Below are 20,478 nucleotides of genomic sequence, written 5' to 3'. Positions count from 1 at the left end.
GCAAGACTGGGAGGCGTTCACACCCTTCCCCAGAGCCAGGGTGCCTCAGTCTGTGGCAGTGGTTTCTTCAGCAGTCCCCAGCACGGTCCTGGGTTTTTCTGTGCTTTCTACAGCTGTCTGCTCCTAACATAAATACCAGGTTGCTCCAAGGCAGGAAAACGGCAGAGTCCAGACCCTGGGGGTGGCTGTACTTTATCTCACTTGCACCATTTCCAGCATGCAGCTCTGTGACATCAAGCCGAAGGTGGCTGAGGGCTTTCCATTTACCATTTAGTGGAATGCATTCCTCACCTTATCGACTCAGCCTCGGGGGGCTCCTCCTCTACCATGATTAGCTTAATAACACATGCTGGCAGCTGCATCCCGAAGTGCCTCCCGCATGATGTCACCCATCACAGGTTTAGCTTTGAGCCGGGATGGACCCTGCCCGCTGCTAGCATGATAGAGTCTGACCTACCCAGAATGACAACATCATGTGCAAGCAATCCCCCAGCTCCCGCTTGAGACTGGGGCACAGGGGCTGTCATTGCTTCTCACTCCACAAGTGCATTGAGAAGCGACTAGTGGTGATTCACAGACTGGAGCATTTCTGCGCCGGCGGCTCTCAGCTCCTCTCGTCTCACAGAAAACGGGATTTTTTGTACCTGGTTTCAGCCAGAGAGGCTATGTCAGACCCCCAGGGGAGGAACATTGCATGGGGAGCTCTCAAGTATCTTTCAGCCTGTGGCTGTCCTCATGAGGGCAGAGGAAGGAGCCTGCACAGGACTTGCCTTCAGCAGGCAAGGCTGCCTTGAAGGTCACCTCAAGCACCCTTGTGCCCTGCCACAATGTTGATATAAATCAAGCCAGTGGGTGTTTCTAGAGCCAAGATCAGTGTGGATCAAAGATTATTCCTCTCACTGCCATGGCAATATAAATTAAGTAATGTAGCAGAGGGCTAAGACAACTTTCATGCTAAGCTAGTACCTACCTGACAGACACCACTGAGCTGCAGGAACGAGGTCACAGTCAGACGTGCCACAAGCTCTCAGTGGCAGTGGAGAGGCAATGGTCCACCCCAGCATCGATGCCAAGAGCTGTGGCTCAGCACCTGCAGTCTGAGGTGCCAGTGGATTTTGCTCAGGTATGAATATCAAGGAGCCTGGGCAGCCACCCTATGGAGGTGATAAACTGCTCCCAAAATGGCAACATCCAGTGTAAGTTTCAAACTTGCTGCTCTAAAGTTCACCCTCGTTTTCCTCGGCTTAGTTAAAACATTGGAAAAGCTCAAAACAGTTTGCAAACTTGGGGAGCAGCAGAGTGCTGGTGCTGAGCTCCGGACAGTGCTTTTCAATTTGCGCTTAATAGAACCTCTCCTCATTAAATTAATGGAAAATATCACTGAAAATGAAATAGCTTCATTTTTATCACATAATCTTGGGAGGGAAAACAACTTCTTAGGTGCTGGTGACATTCGACACTACTTGTTCTATACAGCTACCAAAACACTGCAAAACAACCTTTCCCAAGGACATCACTTGACACAAGTCTTCAAGGCCTTGGCATCTGGATCTCAGTTCTGAAACTGGACTCCCCTCTGTGTTTTTTTGGTAAACCTCTGCCACTGTCTTCCAGATGCCAGCTATAACCTGCAGGCTACAAAGGAGATGAACCTTTCTGGGACTTTTGTCCAATTCTCTCATCTTAGTCACTGCTGGATCTACCATCTTCTGCCAGTGAGAAATATGCCTGTGTCTGGTAGGACCAACCCAAACCCAATGATGCAGGCAGGCAGCACAAAGAAATCAAATAAAAGAGTGCTTTGCACCTATAAAAGAGGATCAGATGTTTTAAGGTGTGATACCTAACCAAAGAGCCAACTTTTGGAAGAGTTAAGTCATCCAAAGCCCAAGTTAAACAGGACGCAATCAAAGCTGAGTGACTGCCCAGGGACAGGCTGGGTTTATGAATGACACTGGAGGTGGAGCCTCCCTGAGTCACCAGCTTGTCTTGTTTAACTTGGCCATGTCTATGGATAACCCCTTGTATCTTGGCTCTCTTCAGCAGTTTCACACCTTTAAATAACTGCCTTTCTTTCGTTAACTCGTTCTCTTAACTTTGCTCCAGATTAAATGGTTTTGGCCTGCTACATTTTCTTTTCTTTCAATTTCAGGCAAACCCATAAAGTGGCAAGACTTTACTCACCAGCTTTCTACCTTGTGATGATTAAAGCCAGTAAAGCATCCTGGCACAATGCAAGTAGGAAAAATGTTTGCACTGAGAGCAGACACCTCATCCACTATTGTACCTTTGGTTTACAGCACACATACCAGAACTTGCAGACATCTGGAAACCTGCGTTTTCCCAAATCAATTGCCAATAGGCCTCAACACACCACAGGCATGTCTATACCCTGTATTTTCATCTGCACCACTTGTGAGTAAGTGAAATCTCACACATCCCTCGGAATGGCAGAGCACACCACTCGTCTTCCCCTTCACAGCACGTGCAGTAGGGACCGCCACCACAGCCCTGGATATGACCCATAAATGTTCCTCAGTAGTGAGCCCAGGCTTTCAAGCAAGGCTTAGGGACTTTCATCTGATCTCAGGCCATATTTTAAAGCAGTTTCTCAAGGTTGGCTTTCCCCTACATTGCTGTTACCTCACCACACTACATCTCCACGGGCTGTGACAACAGCCTGAGTGCCTGCTCTGGTTTCCCAGCTCCAGGACCAAGTGTAAAAGGAGCATGACAGATTTTTAACACACTGTTAGCTCCTGGCTCCACTTCCCCACCATGCCATTAAGGGCCTGCATGTCTTCTGTGTGACTCCCAGTTCCTGCTTGTCCATGGCCTTTTTCCAGTGTGATGACCCTAACAGCAAGGTGTAGCTACCAGGGTAATGGGAGCATGGGGTGTCCCTATCCACATCCCTCTTCATCTTTGCAGACTCGGGAAGGGGGAGGAAATGAGATGCTCCCCATCACCACTCATGTTGTTGTTTTCACAAGGCTGTGCGATCATGGCTATATTATCCTGCCTGCTTGAGTAGAACTTGACTTCTGTTGGGAAGTGGGCAGTGAAGTTGGCTCCTGAGGCAGAATAGCCAGGTAGCTGCCATGCATGGTAAGGCACAAAAAGCCTTAGCATTTCAGATGGGTAGACCGCAGATTTCACTATGCAACTGCTTCGTGTGCTTTGAAACTTGTAAAGAACTTACTCCTTTCGTTAAAATGTGATCATAAAATTTTGTTAGCAAGCTGCCCCTTTAATATCACAGCAGGTAGTATGCTGTATTTGGAGGTGTCTGGGGGTGTCTGTATATACGTATGCCATACTGCACACAGAAGTCATAATCAAAGCTGATGAATTTTGACCTTCAAAAGTCTCTTTGCCAGTGGTGCTGCTCTGGATTTGAACACTGGCCTAATCAAGACAAAATTTAAGTCAGAAGTGTAGGATGAATAATCATTTCTGGGGGACCAGATCTGCAGCAGCACACAGAAAGAAAGCACATTCCTTACATCTGCTGCTCCTGGCCACACAGCCACAACAGGAGCAGCCAGGTTGGCTGGACCACCTCTCACCACAGGCACCTGGCTGAAACTCATCAGCTAGACAGCTGCTCCACACCTTGCCCACCTCCCAGCCCAGACTTTCAGGGCACTGGACACTTGGAGCACCCTCCTGTAGGATGTTTCTGCTGCGTGGTCAGGATGTAGCCCTCAAAAGCCTTTGGATGTAAGACGTTTCAGGAAAATGAATAAATATGGCAAAGAATATTTATTTGCTTGGTAGCCCTTCTGAGAATATCTGAGAGGACCAAGACCCTGCTGTGCTAGGTGATGCACTTGAACAGCAAACCAACAATTTCCATTTTGTCCTTTCCCAGGAATGACAGTTAGAGCAGTCCTTCCACAGTAATTTCCCTGACTCGTTTGAAATACAGATACTCTGGCTTCTCTTTGGACTTAGCTTGGAAAATACTGTTTGTGTCTCTATTTCAATGATGATTTTGTCCATTTATGCCTCTACTTGCCATTCAATATAGAAAGAGAAAAAATCAATCAGTCTTTCTACCTATCTGACTGACTGCACTAAGATAAAATGTTGCACAAGTAAAGATATTAAAAAGTAATTGAACTTACTACAGGAAAATAATTGCAGAATTCAGCTGAGATTAATAGAACAAAATAAGTTTATCTGGCATTTCTTTTGCATTTTGTAGGAAAAGCAAATTATTATTTATGATGTACATGCTGTGATCTCAATGATCCTTTTTTCTATGTATGGAGTCCCATTTTTTTCAGCTAAGCAGTGTGTTGCTTGCCATACTTGGCCAAAAAATATCTCTTCAGACATGATTTGGAGAGAGAAGGGATGGAATGGCCTTTTTGTACAGTTTGATGGATGTCTTTGACATTTCAATCTGAACAGTAAATACCATAAATCACGTCAGCAACCCAGCCAGGACCCAAACCCCAAATGCACTGAAGCCCTAGGCCCAAATATTAGCCACCCATTGAGAGTACTTCTGCGAACTTATTTTGCTCTAAAGTACAGTGGCTTAGAAGAAGTAATGGATGGTGGGCATGGCCCAAACATCAGAAGATTCAAAACACTCTAATATTTTTTACTGACAAAGCCTGAGAAATAAAGCTGTTGCACTCAATATTTAATGCAATTGATGGCAAAGCTCAGTATCTTCTGTCCATCTGTATTTCTGCCTGAATCACGGAACCCACATGCATACTTGAGCCCAGCTAGTCCCAGGTCATAGAGTTCTTAGTTTCCTATGGATTTTGTAGAAACAAGTGACTGGATGGAAAGGATTCAAAGTGCTGCCTGGCTAGAGGGTAAAGGTTGCAGCCTGAGGTGGACACTGATTTGCTATTTGCAGCTGAAAGATTCAAAGGGTCACTCCTTACCCTTGAGAAGAGGAATTTAGGTGGAAAGAGTAGAACCTGTTAAACCACTGTATTCTTAAATTGTCTGCCATATGGAAGGTGCAGAGCGACAACATGCCTTCCTGCAGCACAAGCACTGGAGACAGCAGTACTGAGATAGTCTTGTTATTCTATACTGCTCCTGTCAGATGCATTAACCCAGTATTTATGTGTAAGCACTGATTTGCACAGCAGAGTCACTACAGCGCCTTTGCTGAAGCTGCTCCTCTGCTGCACCAAGCTATGCACACTCTCACTCCAGGACATACTAAAAGGTTTCTCAAATACCTTCCAGTCCCACCCCAGACACATGTACAGTCACACTCCAGAGCATATGAGCCGTATCTGCAGGACTTTCAGTCCAAAATTTATGTTTCCTTTTACTAAGTGCTAGAAGCAATATTAAAAAAACACTGAATGGCCTAATGAAATGGAGGCCTGAGTCTTCAAGAGGACACTAGAGCTATCACAACCTTAATTATAATTACATTAATAGCAACTGGATGCTTTAACCTGCTGTAGTTCACTAATTGCAAACCTTGTTTCCTCTTTAAAAAAAGTTGGGGGATTTTAAGGCTTCCCGAAGCGCTGTCAGTTCAACTCAACATCTGCATTTCTTTCCTTAATTCCAAAGAAGCGAGTTGATTTTATTAATATCTCAGCTGAGAGAGCAGGTCGTTTGCTCAGTGATGGGGGATGTGGACTGTCTGAAATCTGTCTGAATCTCAGGAAGAGGCAGAACAGGCAGAATGAGACGCAATGTTGTCTCCTCCTTTGTCTTCTTCTTCCTTCTTCTTTCTCACTTGGTTAATCCCTCCTGAAGCTGACTGGCTCTCACAGGGTTGCTGGGATTCCCTCTGCATTCATATAGAAATATTCATATGTATGTTTTTGTACCTGTGTGTGAATATGTGTGTGCGTGTGTGCACGTGCAGATACCTCTTCTTGCCATGGTCCTGCTGCTGCACTAGAACCAGAGTGTCAAAATCCCCCTTATTCTGAGGTGAGAGAAGTTCACTGAAAAACAATGGACATTGCACCAGAAATTTTTGTCTGCATGTTAAAAAATAGTTTTGTGCCCAAAGTTGTACCCTCCTACCATCATCACCTATGACATGTCAATATCTGCAACTCCCTTATTCCCCCCCACCCTGCAACAAATCACATGGAATGACACTTCTGAAAGTGAAATTCTTCTTCCTTTCAGCCTGGGCTATACCAACCATCTTCCTTCAAGAACTTCTCCCTAGAACTGTCTCTTTTTAGGGGGCCCAGACATACATTTCTGAGGTTTGCAGAAGAATTGGCCTCTACTATAGCAACACAGATAAAAGGGAATAGTGGTGTGATACAGATCTTCCTTATTGAAGACAGATCCAGTCTTCAGATTCTTTAATGCATTTCAGCATTATTTACTCTGACATGACACAACCTGCCAAGGTAAGATATTTTCAGCGAGCTTAGATATGCATTACCTCCAGAGGACTTTGCACCTCCCTGGAATTTGCCTTTTCTGACATTTTAAAGCATCCAGGTAACATTATTTTCAACATACCTTCACTTTTTGAGCTCTGGTTGGGCTAGAACTACAAATCTGAAATGCATCAGAAAAATTCAGTCACTGGGTTTATATGAGATTCACAGTCCAAATTTTCAGACCAAAGGAGGGCAAGTATTTTTGCTACATTGTTTTCATGAAGAAAATTAAATATCCATAGGGAGTCACAATCAGTTTTGAGAGCAAAAATAAAAAAAACCAAAATATTAAGAAGTAGACAATAAGTCTCCGTGGGAGCTCAGGATCCACTTCTTTTCTGAAGCCTTCTGTACTAACTTCATAAAGCGGCAGCTGTCCGGCAGCCAAGTCAATCACCTTGAAAATTTGTAGGTTCAGTGCATAAGGATTGAACAGTTGTATTTGCTGTCAGCTCTCATAAACAACTGATGGTTTTCAGAAGGTCTCCTAACAATGGGCCTGATGGTCATCTGATTAAAATTAAGTTCTGGGCAGTGAATCCTAGTCAGTGTATAACATCTGAGGGTCTAGCTCACTGCACTCATGCCAGTTACTGCATAAATGTGCCTTCAGGTAAATAGAAAGTTTTGTTAAAAATGTAACTGAAGAGATAGAAATAAATGGGCAATATTTTTTAGCTAATTTAATATTTTCTTTCAGTAAATACTGATGGAGGAAATGAGGCTGCATTTGCTGAGATGGCTGTCTTTGTATAATACTTTGCTCTATTGCGTCAGTAACATTGAACATTTCTTTGTAATCTTGGAATCAAACAGTTTGATTAATAGTGAACCAATTGCTTCACTCAAAACATATGATCTAGACAAGGGTCTCACCAGTTCTTGCAGGAGCACTACTGCTCAGTTGTCAGCCTCCACTCATCCTGTACTTGAAAACCAATCCTACTGGCTAAATTATCTCCTCTTTATTGTCCAGACACAGAGTTTAAAAATGACCCCTTTGATTTCCTACGGCTTCTTCTGATGTTTTCTTAAAGGCTTTTTTTCTTTGTTTGAGAGGGAAGGAGGAAGAAAAAGGAATAGAGAATAAAAAGCTGGAGGAATGCAGACATGTAATAATGCAACCCTTTCCTCGCTAGGAGAGTTTTTAAATCTCCCTGACTCCTCCAAATGAGCAATTCATCTCTACTCCTATTGGGAAGACCAGCTGAATTTCAGTTTCAGAAAAGCCAGGCATCACCTGTGCAAGCTGTTTCTTCCCTGGCTCAATATAAGAGGCACCAGCACTCTCGTGCCCACAGAGGCAGCCAGGCTGTCCCTGCCACCAGGTGCCACCTGCCAGGCAACAGCTCTCTGTCCCCCTGCAGCCATCTCACTGGGTGGGCTCAGAGCACACATGCAAGGTTTCAATTTATGGATTTCTGGGCTAGAGGCAGAAAGTGCTGCCTAGTGAGCCACTTCAAGCACCAGAGAGAGATTGAATTAAAAAAATTTAAAAAAAAGAAAACAGAATAAAGAAATACACATTACATTCCTGCTTACTTGCAATCTCACCCCACACTGTGCCGCTTTTGAATTAAGCACCTCTCTGAGAGGCAACTGTCCTATTTGCATAATGTACAGCATTAAAACATGGGGCTCTTCCCAGGGAATGCTTTATTGTGTGCATGCTTCATTTTTAATATTCATGGCCAGCTCTGTTTAGAACATCCTTTTGACAGAGGAGAGGCGCCGAGATAAGCCATTGGGATAGCGGTTGTCCTGGAAACAGCAAGATCCACTTATTTTTAGCACTGAAGTCATCCAGTTAAACAAACTACATTAAAGGAACATTGTGATTATGACACAACAATGAAAAGATGCGTGGTGTATTTACAGTCCCTGCGACGATGTGACGCCTCGCCTTCGGCTGCCGGTCCTGGCTGCCAGCAGCCTGGCCCCTGTGCTGGCAGAACATATCATGTCCTTTCCTTCTGGGCGATCACAGAAGCACAGGAATGGCCCAAGCTGGGTGGAGGGGAAAGCACAGCATGTGTCTCCTGTCTGCCAGGCTGCAGATGCTGCTCTCAGTAAATAAGGAGGACCCTCCTCAAGAGTATAGCACAAAACAAACAAAGGGATACTTTTTCAGGGAGGTATGCCACCGGGAATGTACAGATCAGACGGAGACAGGCCATGAAATACAGGCAAACCAGGGCAGAAACAGGGAGCTGAAGATTGCCTCTTCATCCTCGCTTCCTAGTGCTGATGGTCTCCAGTTGCTGGTGTGCACCACCCTAGTGACCCCAGAAAGTCTGTGAGCTCCACCCAGAAGGTCACGCCCAAGCCCAAAGGCTAAACCACAGGCACAAGAACTGCACCAAAAATGTGTTTCTCCCAAAAAGTTTCTTTCCCACCTTTGTTGGGGCAGGCCTAAATTGGAAGAAGCAGCATCCTGCTGCTGATAGTTTGATCCTTATCCTTGGGGATGCACAGCAAAGCTGCAGGTGTATGAAACCAGAAAAAGCACTGAAAGTTAACAGTAGCTTTTCCAAAGCTAATTAGGAAAAAATCTCTGGGCCACAACAAAGCTTCAGTTTAAAAGCAGTTCTTGCTTTATCTAAGCCATTTTGCTAGTTCCCATTCCTTAGAGCACATGACAAGAAGGCCTGATGTGAGATGAGAGCTCCTAGCTTCAGCAAAAGCAGTGGGATTTTTACTACCATGAAGGTCTGCTTGTCAGAGTTCACAAAATATTATGCTCAGTTAGGCAGTACTGTTTGGGTATTAAGGCACAGCTTTGACTCATTTTGACACACTGCTTCCAAAGTTTCAGGGGCTGTTCTACTTTCCCCTCCCTGCACAGGTTTTGGTGACATTTAGCAAAGCCCAGAGGATGTAACAGAAGCATGAGAGCAAACGGGCACAGACACCTCCAAAGCTATCAGGTGGTGGTGGCCCGTACCTCCCAGACAATACCCAACAAATCAAGCATTGCCTGAAACTTTGTGTCCCTGAAAGAGAAAGAAAAGAGGAGTGATAGAAAGGAATAAAAAGTAAGGCTCAAAAAAACGAAGGGAAGTAAAGGAAATCGGGGTGCACCTTAAGACAGGTTTCTCCTTGACATGGAGAAAATGGTAACTTTGAGCTGAAGGAAGCACATGGGGAAAGGCATAAAGGCAGGAGACGATCTGGAGCTCCAGAGTATATCTGTATGGAGAATTTCTAGTCAGAAAAAGGGATTGCAAGAAGGCTTTGATATATGCAGCAAACCTGGCCATTCGACTCTGTGGCATCTACAGTTCTGTAGGTTCAACTCCTTGAAGCTGTCCAATGCCCCTACCCCTTGTCAATGACAAGGCTTTTCCTTAGACCAGAGTGGAATTTGGGTGTGCAGGTGTTGAGAGACAGAAAACCCAGTGCTCTTCCAGATAACATCTTAACTTTTTCTTTGCAGAATACAGAAAGTTTCAAGTAAAACCACCCAAGAAAGATGGATATAGCCACTCCCTGTGGGTAAAACTGGAGGGATTCAAGACTTTGCTGTGGTTGTTAGATCATAAAAAACAAAGCACATACCTGAAGTTCATCCTGACCTATTCAAGGCTGTGGAAAAATGACTCACTGGAAGTTCGGTGTCTTCCTGGCACCAGTTAAAGTGGCTATTATAAATTCATCCAGGCAGAGTTACTGTTCTTGGAGCAGCTATTCTAACACGAGCTTCTCTCTCTGCTTCCAAGTAACAGCTCGCTCCCAAAATAATTTTGAAGAAAAATCTTTGCTTCTTTCTTCAGCATGTGCCTGCCATTGTACTGTTGGTCCTCCACTGGTGGGAAATGAGATGACCTCCTGTAAGCAGAGACAGCTGGTGAGGAGAGGGAAAGAGACACAAGGTTTTCTGATCACTGCATACAATTCCTGAGGGACTCTGACAACACCTCTTGACACATAGCACTGTTGTCTTCGGTATTGATGATGCCAGCAGGGATTAGATTTCACATTCATCATAGTTTTAATGCTGTAGAAAATGAGATCCTAATGCTTCAATTTATTTGGCTCTAGCTTTTGTAAAACGTTTTTGCTATAGTAATGAACTGGCCATTGTATATAGCTCTGCTATCAGCAGGATGGGCTGCCAATGGCTCGGTAGCATGCTGAGACAGTGAGACTTAGCCGTGGCTCTCCTTGGGCTGAAGGAGGTTATCTGTCATTCTGCCCGGAGGAGGTCACCAAATCCTCTCCATCCTCCAAGTGGATGCAGGCATTTAGCACTGCTTGGTTACCTCCCAGGAGAGGGGTCACAGACCTACCCCATCATTCATGTGCATATGTTGCCTGAAAATCAGGGCTTATATGATGACACTGCATTAAGAACAGCATCCCACGAGTTCCTGCAGTCTTGCTGAGTGTATGTCTGAAGCCCTTGGTGCAGGTATGAAGGACTCAGTGTTCCAAACTTCATGTTAATCCAGCAACTATCTCCCCACCAGCTCTGACTTCCTCAGGTACCTTCATATGCCTCTGGGCCAAGAATTCCTCCTTGTCACCCCCAGGAATGTGCTTCTGGGCATAAAAGTCCTTAAGCAAAGCCAAACCGCAGTTCTGCTATCTCATTTTGTGGCTACAACTATTTGTTTTAAGTGGGTTTTTTCTTTCTTTGTTTTTTTTTCTCCCCCATTAAAAATGGTGCTTATTTTAAAACAACAATTTCTGGGTAAATCCTCTCTCCCTGGTTTTTAGGTACTTTTTCCCATTAAAAAATTCTTATTTTGCATTCCGTGTGGCTTCTTTTTCTCCTTGTGTCACTTACCTATTTTTCCACTCTGCCAGACAGAGCTGGGGGAATTAAAAAGAAGGAAATAAACACAAAAGTGAGGGGGAAAGGAAAGCACCCTTTCCAGTAGTTTTATTGATTTGAACTCACCCTCTAGTTATTTATTTATTTATTTATTTAAATCAACCCCCTGATAAGATGTATTAAAAGCTCTTTCATTTTTTAAAGCTATTTCTCATATGCTCCTCCCTTCCTATTTTCACTGCTTTAGCTCAAACAACTGACTGCCCTGGCATAGACCTTTGCTGGGCTCTGGCTGCTCAGTTGTGGGCAGCAGCACTGAGGCTGGTAGTCTGCCCTGTGTTCAACACCAAGCCCAGGTGTTGCCATGCTCAGCAGGGCTTTTTCAGCTCCCAAAAGCCATGTCAGAGGGTGGTCACTGTCAGCCATGAGTAGCCACAGCTGGAAGTTCAATGCCTGACCTATAAGTCACTGGTCAATCCATTAAGCCGTGCTTTCTTCCTACAATAATTTTTTTTAATATCTCAGCTTTTGAGTCAAGATGACTGTGTTAGCTCTAACACATAAATAGAAGGATGAGCAAAGAGCTAAATTTACCTTTTTCATGCACTTGGGCAAGGGGAGGGGACACTGTGGAGCACAGTGGCCTCCGTTACCAGGCCAACCCTAACCCTAACCTAACCCCATCTACATAGAAACGAATAAGCAAATAGCACATGGAAAGAAGGAAGGATTCTTTCCAATGGTATCTTTCGTTTTCATGCGGTGAGTCAGAGATAAAATCATCTGGAGGGGAGCACACAAGCTCTTTCAAATCTCCCTTTTGAGGAGCTGTCTCCAGAAGCCTTGGTTTTATTCTGGGATTTCCAACAGGAGTGCACAGTACTGTCATGTCCTGCTTGCTTTGGTAACTGGAGGTGAGGTGAGAAAGGTAAACCACATGCCCGTATGGGCCCTTTGATGGCTGGGATATTGCCACATTACCTGGGGAGGGCAGCCTCCTTGCTGATGAAAATCTGCCCTGCTTCAAAAGACCTCTGCTGTTTTCCATCACCCCAGAGCACAGGCCAACCAGATTAGGGTGAGGAGAAAAAACCTGATATCCGCTACACCAAGGGCATCCCACCCAGGCACACACACATTGCCAACCCAAGGGCACAAGAGCCCTGTGGGAAGTGAGGATGCCAGCCTTGCAAGCAGCCACTCGGATGCCCTTTCACTCTATGGTTTAGGTGGCAACAGGAGAGTTGCTGGCACCAGCCACACGCTCCAGGCCCTAAGTGACGGTGATGCGGTGAGCTGCCTTCAGGTGCCGGGCAATCTGCCATCCCACAAGAAAACAAACACAAAGAATGTGAGCCACCACTTCAGCAGCCCTCGCACAATGGAGTAACCCCAACCATATGGAAGAAATTACTTTTTCCTGCCAAGAGCAGTCCAAAAGACATGGATCTTTCAAGGGATCTCAATGCAAACTTTCGTCTGATTTTTGTTATATTTTAATAATAGACTTCAAAAAATGCAAGGCACTTCCCTCCTTGCTAACGTTTCCTTTACATTTAAGTAGAACTAAAGACTGCTGGTGCTAAGTGTATGTAGGAAGCAAAATGCATCCTCCCTTCCCCAAAAACCGCTCCTATTCATTCTGTAAGCCAAAAACTCTACTCTGAGAAACTCAGGTTAACTTCCCTTAATCATCACATTCCAGAGTGAGTTAACAATTAGAGTAGGATGGGGGTAAAACAAATAAAAAAGCAAGCTAAAAGCAATCAAATACATACGTGTTCATATGTGAGGGTGTGTTTACAGCTATATAAATCTCTGTAAAAGATACCATTTTTCAGATTACCCAGAAACTGGTCAAGTGCCTGGAAAATATTCTTTCCAAGTTTTCTGACTGGCCTCTGAAGCTGCACAAACAAATTTTGTCCCATTGGAGTTCGTGGAATAATTTGTGTTTGGCTTGGAATCGGTCTGCTGTATACACATGAACTCGTACGTGCAGATACTTGTCTGAGTCTGTGAGCCAGGTAGATATCTGTGTAAATTTCTTATTTGCGTGCAGTCTTGTCCAGCTGGCCCACAGCATTTGTGTAGGCTGTACAAGCAGACATAATTGCTGTATGTGCTCTTGCCTTTCCTGCCTCATTTAGCCAAAAATTCTCTCTTTCAGGCATACTGGACTCTACTTCTCTCACGAGATTAGTGCACGCAGTCACATCATCTGAATTCATCACAGGAAGGAGACAGTAGCCAAGTGTTTGCCCCTAAGGGCCAAGTCCTACTCCAAATTTTGTTTGAGGCTGGGACAAGCTCTCAGGGATGAGCTCTCAAGGCAGTTGCACAGGGCCTTAGGACTTGCAGGGTCTCATCAGAATAAGGCAGGGAGCAGGCCACACCAGTCACAATGACGGCTAAGACAGGACTAGCCCATGGCTTGGGCACTGCCCACAGTCACCCAAGACACTGTTTTCACCTTGTTACTCCCTATTAATTGCCCCAAGGTCAAACAGCCCACAATATCAGGCAGTGATTTAGGGAAGAACTTGTTCTATAAATGGGTCTGGGGTTTTTTAGCCCACTAAAGCTCAGTCATGCACCAATACATCTCAGGAGGCTCACTGTGTGACCCAGAGCATATCCAAGGGCACTGGCACGCCAGAGCTTCTTCAGGAGTGCTGCTGTTCTAACTGCATGTTAAACAGGTTGGAAATGGGAGGGTTTGCAGGGAAGAAAGAGATAATACAATGTACAAGCACAAGCAAAGCCCTCTCGGGGAAAACTGCGAGGACCAATCTGCTAATGGGATAAAAGAGGAGGGAACAGCAGGCAAAGATTATCACATACTAGGCAGGGGAGGGTATAAAGGAAGCAAATCCTGTAAAATTATAACACACTCAAAAGAGACATTTGTTTGACTTCCTTTTTAAGTGGCTAAATTTTACCTGCTGTCTCTTTCTGGCTTCTTGTTAACTCCTGTGCCACCAATTGATGGAGACACAGAAGATTAACTTGGAGACAACGCATTGCAAACTTCAGCCTCTCTGTAACCATTTAAGCAGATAACTGGTTTTATGTAGGGCAACTGGTGGGGAAAATGTGTCAACATTTTCTTTCCTGCTTCCTTTGAGTGGTAAGATGAGAAGCAAGAACACTTCAGACCCTGAGAGTTCAGCTTCCCTTCCCCCTGCACCGGGGTGTCCTGGGTCACCCCCACAAATGCCAAAAGCTCTTGCCAGGCAGCAGCAGGAAACCAGAGGCATCTCCCAGAGTCACAAAAGCTGATTCTTACCTGCCTCAGGGCAAACAGGGAGGAGAATTGAAGCAATTTGATCCCCTCTGCTGTCCAAAACAGGCAGCTGAGTGCTTTATGTGGCAGCTAGTTCCTTGGATTTATATAATGTGCATAGTGAGAAAATATGTTAGTCCCATTTGCTTTACCAGGCTTTGCCATGCCATGAGTGTGGCTATCAACAAGTAGATCTCCCCAGATCCCACGCAAAATGAAACATAATCTCTGGGATACAGTCTGGAGCATGTTTGGACAGCAAGGCAAAGATCGATGTTCTTAAATGATCTAAAATGCCACTCAGCAACCTAGAAAGCTTTTTCCTGTGTCATCAGGAGCAAACTTGCTCCCTTCAGACTCCTGCAGAAAGCAGCAGATTGTCTTGATGCCTTTTCCTGGTCTTAAAATCAAGAGTCAAACACGGTTAGAAGGGAAAAAGGGATTTTACCTTGGTATTTATTTTAAGGATCCTTAGGTGCACATGTCCAGGTCAAATGCACCTCAATGCCCACCGCAATCCACCCCAAAAGATCGGGTATAACATTATAGGTTTTACTAATTAGCATATCTATCAAAAATTCCCCAATGAGAGGCTGGAATGAGCCCCCCCTCCCCAAGGAACCTTCCCCTGGATGGTTCTATCTTCGTTTACAGAATGTGCTCTGGAGAGGACCTTGGGGTCTGGGACACACTAACTCCTACTTATGAAGCTCCTGAAATGTTTAGTCTCTCAGCTTGACAAACAAGTCCAAGAATGTAGGCAAAAAGCACTAAGAATACAGAAGCTGTAAAAAGGTGTAACGGGTATAAAAGAAAAGGCAAAAAATCTTCATGGCAGCAGTCTTAACACAGATTTTGTCAGGAACCTGGCTGTGCCACCAGGGCACGGCAGCCAACAGACCTTGGTGCCCTACACGTGCAGGAGGACAGCAAGGTGGTGGGACATCCTTTCCGGCCAGATCAGAGCTCTGCAGCAGAGCTTCCAGGCATGCCAGCACTCAGGAGGGTCAGGGCAGGTCGGGTACACAGCAAAACTGCCTTGGGAGAAAAGCTGGGGATGCAGAAACCGACAATAGCTCTTGGGCTGCTCCAGCCTGGTCATTCCCAAAATCTCCAGTGTTACAGCAACCAAAAGAGTCGAAAGAGTCCCCTCAGAATCGCTTGGTCAGGAGGAGGTGTCGGTTTCCCACACCCCACATAGTGGCCAGAGCAGTTGTCACTAACCCTGCTTGTGTTCCCTGCTCGAGGGAGCAGGGTGAGAAGGTGTAAAGGTCCAGTCGAACAGATGTAAGAAGCCAGACCGGAAAGGCAGCAAAAACTGCAACAAAAGGGGGTCAAAAAACAGATTTGGACCATCTCCACAGTCCTTTTTACATTTAAAGCAAGAGAATGGAGCAACTTCAGCCTCCAGGTGTCCAGCCTGCTGCCATGTTGGCTCATGGTTGGCAAGTCTGGTGACTCTGTAATCTGTTTGCCATGAATTTTTTTAACCAGGAACATAATTTAATTCCCTTTAAGGAGATCAAAACCAGGAAACATTTAAGTAGGACTTCCTGCTCAGTGTGAAATACAAATTCTTTTCATCATGGAAAGCAAACTGAGCTTAAACAATAGTAAATGAAACTGGTTATGCAAGGAAGTTGTAGGGAGATCAAAGCTGATTTTGGCTTTTAATTAAGATAACAAGGTACCTGGATTAAGGAAGCCAGTGGTAACCCACCTCCTAGATATTTGAAGGAACACAAACACTTCCCCATTAACTTGGTGTGTACACACAAGAAAGAGAGGCAGCAGAAGAATTTGCCTGTACTTACAGTCAGGAATTAAAACTGGGGAAAATCCTATTTGCATTTATCTACATCAGATACCATTTCTTCAAGAAGAAAGAGGATCTCATGAATTCTACGAAATATTACCCCTGCTGCCATCTGTGTCTTCTGCTCACTTCTGCCACATATCCCTTAAATACATGTCTTTAATGTATTGCTAGGTTGTCTGCAAAACCCTGCTGTTCCTTTTCCACTCATGGGGCTGTCTAAAATCCACAAGCTTGTAGGTAGTTCCAGTCAGGAAGAAAAGTCAGTGCAGGGCTTAGGTAGTTTTTTGCAAGCAGCTTTGTTTATTTACAAAGGAGCGACAAAGTCCTGTGTTACACAGCAGGAGTCAAGTCACAGGAGAGGGTTTCTCTGTTCCCAACTTCCCCGGCTGTTTTGGCCAAGCCCCCCACCCAAAAGCCCCCTCTCTCTGGGCTCTTCCCAGGGCCACACACTGTGTTTGCTCAGACATCTGCCTTTGTCTGGTCGTGCACCCACTCCACACTTCTCCTCCTGAGCTGCCTGGCTTCACAACCACATTCACCTCTTCCCAAAACAGCTCTGTGCCAAAGTTCCCCTTCCCAGAGCCTTCACGTTTTTGAGGAAAACAAATGAGCCCATGGTTTGGGCAGAGACCTCTGTGCAGTGTGGAGGTTTTGAGATAGCCATTATTTTGCTGCTTGCTTTCCCAAGCTGATTGTGGGGGCTTTTTAAAGGAAAATCTGAGAATGGGAGTTAATCTGGGGTCTGCCTTATTAGTAAAGCCATAAAGCCTTTCAGGAAAACCTACAGAACAGGCTGGGGCTGAAGCCAGTAGGTTTCTGTAGAGGCTCAGAATATTTATAGGAACATGTCAGGAGTATTGCTGTGTGGTTGTCGGAGATGGAACATCGTTTAGCTTGGCTAGCACCACAGGAGTGTTGGAGGGTTTTATCTCTTCTGCAAGGTTGCATGCACCATCCATATATTTCAGTAGTGGGTGTACTGCTCCTAAGAGCCTTGAAGTGATGGTTCATTAAGCTGGCAGGAATGTTATTGTTTTCCATAAAATTTGATAGGATTTTTCAGAATCCTATGTGATCCTTCAGTGTAAGGCATTCTTGGCTATGGACAGCCATCTTGGCCCCACGAGCATGCTCTGCAGAAACTACAGAAAGGTTTTTAACATGCATTTTTATTTATGGCAATGTCAAGTTCCTCCCACAGTGTGCTTGGGGTGGGGATTCAGAACATATTTCTGGGCTTCATTCAATTTCCATGCTCCTTTTCCCAGTTGCTTTTGCAATCATATTGTTTACTCAGTCTTAAGTGTCGTTTAGCCCATACTTATACTACCACATGACACAGACTCATGGGGAGGGGACTGTTATCAGAGAAAAACTGCTTCAGAGCCTGAATGCATACGTCTTCTCTTTGATTAATTAAGCTACATTATTTGTTGAAAAGTAAGGCTTGTCCCTCTTAAACCAACTTGCAGCTATTTAATGGAAAGACAGGATTGTCATGTCCCTACAGCTTGGTCTGCAACAATACTATAACCTCTGTCCTTGCAAAAAGGTACTCCTGTGTGTTTGCCTTCCCCATCCTTGGTGCAAATGCTGAACCTTTTAAGTGCAGGACTTCTCTGTGAAGGAAACCAGGCCGTCTGTTTCTGCCCTGTCCTGGGAAGAGCTCTTATCTCCCATCTCTCAGATTCCATTCAGTCTGTTTAAGCAAACATGGTGCTTATTCACAGCCTGATTGGTAGTCTGCCTAAGTTAGTGGGAGCCTTGCAGTGAGCTTGGGATCTGGTATTTATGGACCCAGCAGCAGCAACTGGTGACTGAAGTCTCCTGTTTAATCCCAGAGAGTTGGCAGAGGCAGGCCAACCTTCCCTATGCTTCATTGTTCATCTGTGAACACCTCCTTTCACCTTGAGAGGACACATCACTCTATAAACTTTCTGGGACTTTAGCCCTTGTGCCGAGCCTCAGTAAAAAGTGGGTGCAGTGCTGGTTTAGTAGGGATTCTTACCATCTCAAGTTAAGTATGGAGACTTCCTGTAATACCATTCTCAACCCTGCCTATCTCAAGATGCAGAGTTTTTCCTCACAACCTGAAGGGAGTCTTTGGGAAGCGAATCAGTGTCATAGCTTAGAAACAGTTGCAGAATAAGCAGCTTGATGCCTTTTCACTGAAAAGAACATTTCTCCGTCTCCATTTTTTTGAGCCTGGCACTGTACCCATTTCCAGCACTATCAACAGGCAGGTCCTCTCCGGCCTCAGCATTGGCTCATATGATATAATCACCTGAACTCAAACAGGGGATGTGTCTTTTACCTCATAACCTGCAGGCACTGACTTTGAACCACTGGCCCAAGGATCTCTATCTCACTCTCATTTCTCTGAATCATCTAAACATGCTTATTCTGTCCCTTACCAATGAAGTTTTGCATTTTATTACTACAAAGCATTCGTACTGGGGAAAAAAATCCTCAAAAAAAAGAGATCCAAGCTGAAAACATCACAGCCAAACAAGAGAGATGTTTTTAAACATCACCAAAGCAACATCTTTGTGTTGGAGAATAACAGGACTTCCAGCAACGAGGGTGTCTTTGTGCAGAGCCTCATGAATAACCAAATCACAGATCAATACAGGCCACAGTGTGCCTTACTCATTAGTATGCTGGGAGCTGGGATCTCAGAGATGATATCAAACACCAGCCCCCACATCCCCTGAACAGAGCCTACTGATAGGGCAGTGTGTGCTGCCAACAGTGAGTCATTCATCACTCGGTCCTGGTTTCACAACAGCATGATTCAGTGTTTGTAAAGGAAAGTCCTGACTGCAAACATTACCCTCATTCATCCCCTGTTAGCTTCCTTGCAACATACAGCATAGATTGTGCTCTGCTCGATATTTGCCAAGACAGTAAATCAGTGGAGGCTGAGCATCCTCTGGTAATCCTGAGATATGTGGAAAACAAGAGCAATCTGGAGGGGGATCGTGCAGTAAAACGATTGCCCTTGGTCTGTTGGACACTCATCCCCCCCATGCTGCCTCCAAGTCAGCCGCAGTGGAGAACTACACTTGAGTGCTGTTCTTGCTGAAGTCTAGCATGAAGCTGAAGCAAAAATTTTAAGCCAAAAGATGAATTTTCTAATTGCTGATTCTACAGGTTCAGCCTATGGATAGGGAAGAAATTAAGCAATGCTATACCTTTCCTGTCTTCAGTTTCCATCAGCTGCCATGCTGTGACTGCAGACTGACAGTTTTGCTGATAAGGCAGAAAACAGAGTGAACTCACCTTCCTTTTCCCTAACCATATTAGCTTCCTCTTGCCAGCAAGACTGAAAAACTACTTTTTGTCAGTCAATGCGATGTGCTCAGAGTGTCTCAGAATACAGACATGCTGATCAAAGAGAGACCTCTGTAAGAGAGGAAGGTCAGCTCTACAGGGTCAGCACAGTTGGTGTGGTTAGGCTGTGCTTAAACTGACATGAGATGCGGGAAGCCAGAAAGGGACAGGGAGATGCAGGCAGTCTCTCCCCTGTGCATGGTTCATTAGGCTGAGGGGAGATTTAGCCCCTAATCAGTTTTCTGATCCTCCTTAAGACTATCTACTGCTCTGCTTGCTGTTTCTGTAATTTTCCTGTTGGCTTTCCTACAGACACTTGTCAGGCAGCAAAGCAGTTAAGGTAAGCGTGGCATCATCTCATCCAGTCTTCTCCTCATCCAGGCTATGTCCAAATCCTAGACTTGATTCGAACAATAATTTGAAAACCTGAGGAAAATGTTTTCTAGTAAGTAAGTAATTAATAAAGGTACTTTCCATTTTTCTTATTTTCCCTTTTTTTTTTTCCCGAGCAAGATAGAGTAATGAATGGCCTTCTGGTTCAGAGATATGTCCAAAGCATGTATAAATCAGCAGAATCCCGCTGACATCTACACAAGCTGCAGACAAAGCCTTTAATGTTTCCACAAAGCAGAGTCATCAGGCTCCTTGTGGGCTCGTATGAGTTAACAGAGTGAGCTTTCTAGCAAAGTCATCCATCACTTGGCTATCTACAATCACCAGAGTGCAGGTAAATCACCAGGGTTCTGCTACCAGATGTTAAAAAGTCAGTTGACCTTCTTGTATATTCCACACATGAAAAGAGCTCAGTAAATTATTTGACTTTTAAACAACAATATTCAACAATTTACTACACAGCCCA

General features: G+C 44.8%; 1 long non-coding RNA gene across 1 annotated transcript in view; it reads right to left on the bottom strand.

The window, feature by feature from the left end:
- Window positions 1-10,310, bottom strand: part of LOC121663100 — a 37,746-nt gene extending 27,436 nt beyond the window's left edge. Inside the window, exon 1 of the long non-coding RNA XR_006015524.1 lies at window positions 9,963-10,310. This is a non-coding gene — a long non-coding RNA (uncharacterized LOC121663100). The remainder of the gene's footprint in view (window positions 1-9,962) is intronic.
- Window positions 10,311-20,478: the final 10,168 nt, after the last annotated feature.

This window comes from Corvus kubaryi, unplaced genomic scaffold, assembly GCF_017639235.1.
Source record: "Corvus kubaryi isolate FWS band 111438036 unplaced genomic scaffold, C.kubaryi_AGA036_p1.0 37266, whole genome shotgun sequence".
NCBI lineage: Eukaryota > Metazoa > Chordata > Aves > Passeriformes > Corvidae > Corvus > Corvus kubaryi.
Note: the sequence above shows the minus strand (reverse complement) of the source record. Positions and strands in the feature narration are given on the sequence as shown.